General features: G+C 36.2%; 1 pseudogene across 1 annotated transcript; it reads right to left on the reverse strand.

Annotated features, from left to right (window-relative positions):
- Positions 1-6272: 6272 nt before the first annotated feature.
- On the reverse strand, positions 6273-9012 carry LOC147481416 (uncharacterized; annotated as a pseudogene). Its single transcript, XR_015204590.1, has 5 exons — positions 8929-9012; positions 8587-8818; positions 8254-8333; positions 7104-7486; positions 6273-7017 (listed from the first exon to the last, which is right to left on the reverse strand). The product of XR_015204590.1 is annotated as an uncharacterized LOC147481416 (transcript).
- Between the last annotated feature and the right edge of the window lie 1340 nt (positions 9013-10352).

Below are 10352 nucleotides of genomic sequence, written 5' to 3' on the forward strand. Positions count from 1 at the left end.
AGAAGATATCATTAGAGATTGAAGAAGTATTTAATGGAAAGATAGAAAGCACGTTGAAATCCACATATTATCATCATGGTTATGAGCATCAGGTTTGTAGGTATGGTGAGTTTCTATTGGTGATTTATATTAAGCATGATAGGTAGATCTATTAGACTAATTCTATGATTTTGGTGGATTCATCTCTCCCAAGATATTCTCTCTCTTGATTCATATTCATATATTTAATTTATTTTATTTTATGCATAGTTTAAATCTCAAATCAAATCAACCATATATTACTTATTACTTAGCCACATCTTTTACTTGCATCCATTAGAGTAATTTAGATTAGGAATTTCTATTACTATCAACTAGTTATTTAGAGAAGGATTGATACCTTGCTAGCCACTATACTAATCAATATATATTAGGCTAAGTAAGATTTGCAAAAGATACGTAACACAAACACGACATAAATAATTACGTGTTGCGTACTTTCTCACCCTGCGTGGTCGCCTTGATGTAGTTGAATTGGCAACATCGTCCACCAGCCTTTGCCTCTTTGCCAACTTCCTTCTCAAGTTCCTATTTAAATTTTTAACTCGTCTTAACTCACGCTCAACCGTATTAGGGGTGTATTGGCTGTTTCTATCCTCTTTTTCGTTAATTGGTGTGAGAGTAATGTCCACGTCCATATCCATGTCAACTGAAGGATTGACACAGACGGATGGCGGACCACGTGAGGGATTACCGACTTGCAAAGTTTTCTTGTGGCAAGACTGTTAGGGGGGTGGCGGCGGCGTTTGTACTTCCGTTTGCGGTGGCGGTGGCGGCGGTGCTGCAGTTGGATGTTGAGAATTAATTCTACCACTAGGAGCAACTCGATTGTTCAACGGTTCTTGCATTGGCCGATTTGAATTTCGAGGATTGCGATTCCTATTAGCAGGAGGAATATGTTAACTATTTGGTCTGCTTCTTGTGCTTACCATCTTGATTGTTTTACGTGATAATGGATTCTAAATTCCCCACAGACGGCGCCAATTATGTTTCGGAGTAACCTGCTTCAACACAATGAGAGAAATGGTAAAGAACGCACTAAGAAACAGAGGAATTTGATGTTGGGGGAGATGAAACTGAACCAAATAAAGGCTGCCTACGTACCCCAGATCTACTATCTAGGGATCAAGTTTCAATGTAGTTCACATTATTAGAATAAGTAGTTTTTATATGAATGAAGAGATTGAGTCCTACGAGGACTGTGTTTGTTTTTGTCAAAAGAATTCTTATCCCTTTAAACCTCTATCCTTATATTCTACAATAGTGAACCTGGACATATCTTTACATAGACCAGTTGTTGGGTGTAGCTAGGATTAAGCCCTTGGGCTTAATTGAACTGGGCTGGATCCGTGGGCTTAATGAGCCACGAAGTGGGGGTCTATACAGTTTTATACAATACCCCCCACCGGACCTTTCAAGATGTTTTAAGGGCTAATTTTTTGTGGATAAGATGTTCTCACCATGGATATGACCTCCATAAAAAATCGGGTCCTTCGAACATTTCTAAGTTTGCCAAAAAATAGTTACAAAATCGATATTTCTGAACCGTAGATAAAAATTCATAGATTGAGAGCAATTTTTCTCATCGTTAGGAGTTTTCAAATGAGTTGAATTTTTGTGGAGATGATCTCTTTCAAATGAGTTGAATTTTTGTGGAGATGATCTCCATGGTGTGAATATCATATCTACAAGGAATCAATGCTTAATTCATATTTCCAAGGGGTATTGTATAAAACGTTGTATAAAAAGTGTTGTAAACGGAACCTACCCATATATATATATATATATATATACTAGCTTGTAGGCCCGTGCATACGCACTGGCTATTTTGAAAACATTTAGATTTTTTTTAGAAAATTGGGACTATCATTTTAGTCGCTAACCCGTTTTAATTTTCTAACAAATTGTTTTAAATTAAGTTTTAATTGAGTTTTAAAAACCCGTTTTTTCAATAATTGGGAGAGAGATCATGTTTTAATAGGAGAATAATTTTCGTTTTAATTAGATATGTTAAATTTTCCCTTTTCAATTTTCAATAGAGGAGGAATTCCCATTTTAATAGGAGAATGATTCCTGCTTTAATTAGAAGTGCTAGAATTTGTTTTAATAGGAAAGGAATTCCCGTTATAATAGGAGAGAAATTTCCGTTGTAAAAAAAGATTCCCGTTTTTCAAATAGAAGAGAAATTATCGTTTTAATAGGAGATGACGTGGAATTTTAATAGAGCTCGAAAAATACCCCTTGTGGGAGCTTTAATATTAAGACTAGCTTGTAGGCCCGTGCATACACACCGGTTCTTTAGAAAACATTTAGATTTTTTTTAGAAAATTGGGACTACCGTTTTAGTCGCTAACTCGTTTTAATTTTCTAACAAATTGTTTTTAATGAAGTTTTGAAAATCCATTTTTTCAATTGGGAGAGAGATTCTGTTTTAATAGGAGAAGGATTCCCGCTTTAATTAGAAGTGCTAGAATTTGTTTTAATAGAAGAGTAATTTTCGTTATAATAGGAGAGGAATTTCCGTTTTTCAAATAGGAGAGACATTTATGTTTTAATAGGAGATGACGTGGAATTTTAATAGAGCTCGAAAAATACCCATTGTGGGAGCTTTAATATTAAGACTAGCTTGTAGGCCCGTGCATACGCACCGGCTCTTTTGAAAACATTTAGTTTTTTTTTAGAAAATTGGGACTACCGTTTTAGTCGCTAACCCGTTTTAATTTTTTAACAAATTATTTTAAATAAAGTTTTAATTAAGTTTTAAAAATCCTTTTTTTCAATTGGGAGAGAGATCATGTTTTAATAGGAGAATAATTCCCGCTTTAATTAGATATGTTAGATTTTCCCTTTTCAATAGGAGAGGAATTCCCATTTTAATAGGAGAATGATTCCCGTTTTAATTAGAAGTGATAGAATTTGTTTTAATAGAAAAGAAATTCCCGTTATAATAGGAGAGGAATTTCCGTTGTAAAAAAAGATTCCCGTTTTTTAAATAGGAGAGAAATTCCCATTTTAATAGGAGATGACGTGGAATTTTAATAGAGCTCGAAAAATACCATATATATATAATTTTTACTAGAAAACAAGTGCATATTATACATATATATATCCTAATAGGTGTCTTAAATTATGCGTGTTTTTATGCCACCCCCAAACAAAAAACATAATTTGTCATCAAAGTATAGAAATAAGAAGGATAGAAAATACCATGGAAACAACTGAAAATTGTAGAGCACCTGCAAAACAAAATTAGAACATACTAATATAGATAAAAAAAAATAGACGCAACTCAATATGAGTTCCACCCGTTATGGGAATAACAAAAATTAAATTCTTTGGGGACATAAGCGACACACTATGTAAAAGTAAAAACTTACCTCATATCCAACACTAAGCGTTGTCCTCCCTTCTATAAAGAAGTGAGGTTCTTTCTTTTAAGGCCCCGCATGGGTATATATATATATATATATATATATATAATATATGGTATATATATATATATATAATTTTTACTAGAAAACAAGTGCATATTATACATATATATCCTAATAGGTGTCTTAAATTATGCGTGTTTCTATGCCACCCCTAAACAAAAAACATAATTTGTCATCAAAGTATAGAAATAAGAAGGATAGAAAATACCATGGAAACAACTGAAAATTGTAGAGCACCTGCAAAACAAAATTAGAACATACTAATATAGATAAAAAAAAATAGACGCAACTCAATATGAGTTCCACCCGTTATGGGAATAACAAAAATTAAATTGCTGGGGACATAAGCAGACACTAACAGAAAGTAAAACTTACCTCATATCCAACACTAAGCGTTGTCCTCCCCTTCTATAAAGAAGTGAGGTTCTTTTGCGTCCTGCCAAACCATGGTAATTTGCTAGGCCACACGCCATTTATCATCTATCTTTGCTAACCTGTTAAGCGCCACTTGGTCGGATGGGGTGTAAGGGGCAACACAATTAGGTTGTAGCCTTCACCCCGGCCAAATCATCACACGGAAAGAGCGAATAATGCAATTGGTGGGTCTCACAATGTCAACCCCAACCCAATCCGTGAAATGGGTACAGAACTCAGGAAAGAAACATAGCATTATGCGGCAAACCAAGACAGACATAAGAAGGTACTTATGCTTCATACTATGGGCTCATGCTAAACTAGACACTAAGGTCTGGGGAAGGTCATAGAGCATACATCCCTCAGCTAGAGCAAGGAAGACGTCACAAGTAGTGTTATTCTCAGAAGAAAACTGCCATTCCCATAAGATATTTAGTATGATAAAGAACATAATAGTGCCCATGTTAAGGGACAAGCTACCAAGGGCTACGTTATATTGCCCTTGGTCCTCTACACGAAAAATCCCTACCCCATAGGTTGCATGCAAATACTCATAGTTGTAAATGTATATATTATCAGCCATATAACCCCATGAGTTTTGGGTAGCAGGCATAGAAAGTCCAATAGCAAAGGCTAACAAGAACTTGCTTAAATCCATTGTTACATCATCAATGGTGACAGAGAACACTTGTTCCCCATCTGGTCGATAAAAGAACTTACAATTATCATAGAAATAAGTAGTAAGTTCAGGAGAATAAGATTTGTCAGCACTTACCATTAGAGGCTGCCATCCTGACTGCACAATCATGTGGCGGAACCATAACCCATAGGTGTCACTCTCGAGCAATTTTTCAAATGATTGCTTTGGTATGATTTGAGGAGATTTCATTACAAATAAACACACTACTGAACTCTTGGAAGTGACTACATAAAACCCTAGAAAAAAGAATTGGAGGTATGTTGAAGTAAGGGCGCGGGCGCACTTCTCTTCTGACAAAAAGGAAATCTGCGATATTGGAAGTTGGGCGCGGGCACGCTTTGTGTCAATGCAAAATAAGGGCGTGCACGCTTTGAGCAATGCCTGTGGTATGAAATTGAGAGGTGCAATGTGAAGTATATGGTGTGCCATGTATTTATAGAGCACTAGTTTCTTAAACAAAGGTCTTCAAGGTTCTCTAATTGATAAGGAAAGAGATGGAATAAGAAAAGGGTTGCTAAAAACCAAAATAGAAACAACCGAGAGTAAGCTCACAGCAGCAATTCTATATGGTTGTAAACAGCCTATCAAATAGCAATCTCAATGCCTTTAACCTTTGAGGTTGCACCAAACAACAGTAGCTAATTCTAGCTACACCACATTAGCAGCATGCTTATATATAAACTATATTCTTACAATCTTGCAATATTAACTTCCAAAAACATGTGGATAGGGTAAATACAATGCTAAACAAATAATGCCACCCCCAAACAAGAAAAAGTGGGATTCATGAAAAATAGATAGCATGCTTGGACAAAATTTACACTAACTTGAAATTCAAATAACAACCAAATACATAATCCAATATTAACTACTTAACTAAATAACTGGGAATAAAAATTCTACTAAAATAGGGAAATATTCTTAAGCATAATACAATGAAACTAGCCACGAGATGAGGAAGGGCCAGAGCCATCCGTCCTGCGTCGACGACGCTCATGCCTTCCAGAGTCAGCAGGAGAAGAACCATCATGAGATGGTAGGCGTCGTAGAACTCTTTCTTGAAATGTGCAGTTAGCCTGGAGATCCTGGTGACTATCACTGAGGAACTGAATATTGTTCTGAAGGTTAGTTTGGTTACGTTGGATGTTACTTTGCCTAGTCTGGATAGTCTCACAGAGGTCACTAAGAGAACGTTGGCCTGTACGAATCGTCTCATACTGGTTATGGAGAGTTCGCAGGCCACGATGAAGTAATGAGACATGGGCTACATTCGTAGTAGCCCTTTCCAAAGCTCCAATATCAAAACAGGCTGTATCGTCCTCTTCTTCCTCATCCGATTCCATCTCAACAGCCAAAACCTCAGGCAAATTCCACTCCTTCTAAATACACTCCCTATAAATACGTGCATTCTCATGCAACTTTAACTTAACCCTAACAGACTCCAGCACACATCCCCAAAACAACATAATCTTCGTAATCAATGCAGGTAAAGATGCGGTAGTCACTACACCACAAATAATAGTGACTCCAAAAATTTGTGACGTCATTTTGGCGTCACTAATCTAATTTTAGATTTAAAAAAAAAATAATTATTATTTGCTCTCATACATACACCCTGTAGAACTGGCCATCTACATGTAGACAAACAAAGACAACACATTTAAAAAACAAATAGCTCCATAAAATGCAGAAGTACACCATCATTCTCATTCAAAAATATAGCATTCAATCTATCACTATTAAAATTCTCTAGTCACTAGCAAACACAAACACTAAGTACTTACATTTTTCAAAAGAAAAGGACAATGCAAAAAGTACATTACATTTTGCATCTAATTTACTCTTGGGAGATGTATTACTGTTGCAGTTGAAGCTTTCCAACCACCCATTTTCCTTCTGCAATGAGGATAGTGTCTCCACCACAGAGTTCACTGGAATGGCACTAGCTGAGATTGGCTGTTGTGGAGATGCTGGAGAGCTAGAGCCTTGGGGAGGCAGGAAAACTTCAGTACCAGGAAGTGGGAGTCTCGGCAGAGGGTGCCTTGGAGGTAGAACAGCAGCCCAGCCAGATGATGCAGTTGGTAGTGGAACTGGTGCAGGATACAGCATGGCTGGTGCCACTGGAGAAGTAATGAACATTAGCTACATACTGTTAGGTGGTGGAAGGTGCTGCTGATGTATGGGTGGCATCGGCAATACCCCAGTTGTTGCAGCAACTCCAAAGTGCTTAGCTCCAAGTGGATATCTTAGATGACTTGACTGTCTTGGTGGCCTACCTGGTGATAGCGAAAGCTTAAGAGAACCTCTAAATTCTCCCGGATGACCTCCTCCAATAACTTTGCCAAAGGTCATGTCACATTCTGTCAAAAACAGAACACAGACAGGCCTTCCAAACCAAGGTAGAGATATATAAGGCTGTGAGTGACCCCCCTGTGAAAAAGAGCAAACATATGTATCGTAAAGCATTCAAACAGTTATTCAATTGACTATTTTCTATTCTGAATTATATTATCTACCTGAGGAATGCAGAGACTTGCAATTGTGAGGCATGCAATGAGATCTCCCTTAAATTTACTAAAGTCATAGTTTCGCCCCCACTCGAGAATAGGAATGAGAGTCTGGAGTCCAAGAATGAACTTTCTAGACCCTGGTTGGTGCTTGAAAGGACGTAATGGATCATCTGAGAAGAAAGTTTCTTTCACTTGGCTCTTGAATTCCTTAAACAAATTCTGCTTTGCAGGCAATCCAACCTTGTGCATAAACGCTGCTTGGTCTGCATGGCGGTGAGAAGATGACATACTTCTAATATTGACCTCTTTCCTTTCAAAGTTTTCACCAGAAGGATGAGCTATTGGAATGTGTGATAGGTGCGGAGATGATCAAAGAATATTATACTGGCCTGTAGGAAACAAAAACACAATGTCCAAATCAGGAAAACAGTGACAATAACAACAACGACTGATGCTTGAAATAAAGTAGTACACCTTGCCAATGGTTATTCTCAAATCTCAAATAAAGTACGTAGTACACCTCAAATAAGCTTCTCAAGGATATCATTGTCTTTCAGTCTGTAAATTTGTCTGGCAAAACAACAATACACCGCATTACTTTCTCAGTTAATTCGATGAAATATGACAAACAAGAGAAGCCAAACAATAATTGTTGAAAACAAGAATGTAATTTTCACAATGAATAACTTATTAGTGAAGTTCAAGTTTTTCCATTTGAGTTTTTATTATAAACTTGTTGTTGCTTTCTCAAGCACGATTTTTTTTTCCGATGAATATCTCAAGCATGATCAGTAAAGAACTTAAGATATATAAATATAGAGTATCAAAAAATCCACAAGAAACTAATTAAAAACAATAACTAAGGAGACAAATCTATTTCTTAATTATACTTTAACTTGACAAAAAATAAAGTGCCATTAAACAATTCTGAATTTGCCCAAAGAAATACAAAAACAATAGTCAGAACAACACTGGCTCTGCATTGAACCGAAGAGCCAATGTTACAAATTGATGCAAACAACATAATGATTAATTGACTGCCAACCAATTATTAGCTATTGAAACGAAAATTTACTTCTTTCTGCACCTGGGTATTTCTGCTATGTAAGTAAAAGAGAATGAGCAAGAACAAAAAACCAAAAAGGGAATTACTCACCTCCTGTTTTTGTTCATTGTCCTTGATGTGGCCCACAAGCTTTACATGAACACCATCAAATGTGCTCAGTCATATGGGACCTACAAAAGGCTTTTCTAACTCAAAAATCACTTTTGAATCCTAGGAAATTTTTGGGAAGAAGTTAAACCAAATTTTTTTGGAAACTACTAGTGACAACTCACTCCCCCTTTCCAGCAATCTCTTGTCAACTCACATTATGGGAATGCACTAACTCTACTCAATCCTAGGATACAATTAAGATGTTCACATAATTTAAATTGACATCCAAAAAATAAAAGATGAATTAATGTAAAGGTGCAGCCTATAAAATACCTTGAAGACCCGTTCGACAAACCCACTTTGCATAGTGAAAGGCATTCCTCAAACAATAGGAGTTCCACCTGCCCTTGCTTTGAACAGTCACTCCAAGAATCACTAATGTAAACAAATAGATTACTTTTTCATCAAAGCACCTAAAAACAAATATACTACATAAAAATTTCATTCACCACTGGGCCGGAAACATTTTTCCAAGCTAATCCATTTCTGAATTTTGGTATCCTACCTAATAACACCATTCATATATTAAACACTAAAATCAAATAATTAATACAAAAGGACAAAAGGCCGCACTACTGAAAACATCAAGGTTTAAGTATCTAGTAGGCTACTTACCATCCAAACTATGCGACTTCCATCAAATTGCCGACCATTTAAGCTATATCTTGCATCATTAGCATTGTGCGGATCACTAAATTCCTATATAGAAAAGGTAAGAAAAAGGAGAAACATATGAGAAGAAGCTTATAGCTGCGTAATGTTCTGCCTAGAGATGTGATATTCACCTTTTGATATGTTAGAGATTTGAATATCTTCCTTGGCCAAAATGCGAAAACAAAGTATTTCCTTACTCACGATCTTCATGTTCGTATATTTTTGAGTAGGGATTCGAACCAACCTAAATTCTAGGACCACTTACAACTTGGTTTTATTCTTTTAGGAAACTAGTGAGTAAGTTTAGCTATGATTGTGTAAATACTAAATATTTGGTTTCTTTACTACACAAAAATTGAAAACATTAAGTTACGTAAACATGCAACTAAGACACGATAAAATTTTACTTAAAATGAAAGTGGAGAGTTAATTCTCCTCATGTGAAAATAACTTTTGTTATTTGATTTTAGTAAGTGCATTTTAATCTTTCTAGAACTCTTAGACAAGTCCTAATAAAAGAAAACTTGATGCCTAACATATATGACTCATCTCTAAGATTCATACATGCTAGCATGTAGAACCAAAGTAATGACTTATCTCTAAGCTCATCACTTTAATCCATAACTAGACGCTACACCAACTATCATTTTGGGATAGGATGTAGGTCTAGTTGTTCTTCCTAAACAACTTACTAAACCAAATAACAAAGATTTTCCCTCACATGAGTATTATTAACTCACCACAAAGGGAAGGTTTACCTCATGATCCTTAGGCTAAAAGATGAGAAGTACAAAATATAATTGTAGAAAGAGAGAGAGAACTAAAAGAAGAAAAACTATCTATATAAACTCACTTGCATTTAGATTTATTTTCAACTAGAAGAACACAAGGTTTCCTCCATTAAAACTATTTGATAAGAGCCCAAAACTGTAGTTTTAACCCCTTAATAATTATACTGTTAGACCAATTATGTGAATAATAAGTAAGAGTTAATACTGATTACGTGTTTTTATGCATTTCAGGCTTCAAAGTCCATTATGTGCAGAAATGTGCCACTTTAGCGAGATAAAGGAGCAAAAGTCGTGAGAACTTCGAATGCCATATCTTTGGACTCGGACACCGGATTGAGGCCTACCTTATGTCAAAACGACCGGCTCGGAAAGAGCTTTGCAATGGTCCAAGCCTTGACCCAATCAGAGGAGCAGAAGTGGACGAAAAGTCTGTGGAAGCCAACTGCAGCTGAAGAGGCCTTTTTGGACTGAAAGAATTGGGTTTTGGGCCTGATTCTCTGGCCCAAAACATGGCTCCAAGCCCATGCACGATTTTTGGATCTGAATGTATAAGAACAAAAGCTTAACTCATTGTTAATGGAGTTAGGTTAGGTA

The sequence above is a fragment of the Coptis chinensis genome, chromosome 8 (assembly GCF_015680905.1).
Source record: "Coptis chinensis isolate HL-2020 chromosome 8, ASM1568090v1, whole genome shotgun sequence".
Lineage (NCBI taxonomy): Eukaryota > Viridiplantae > Streptophyta > Magnoliopsida > Ranunculales > Ranunculaceae > Coptis > Coptis chinensis.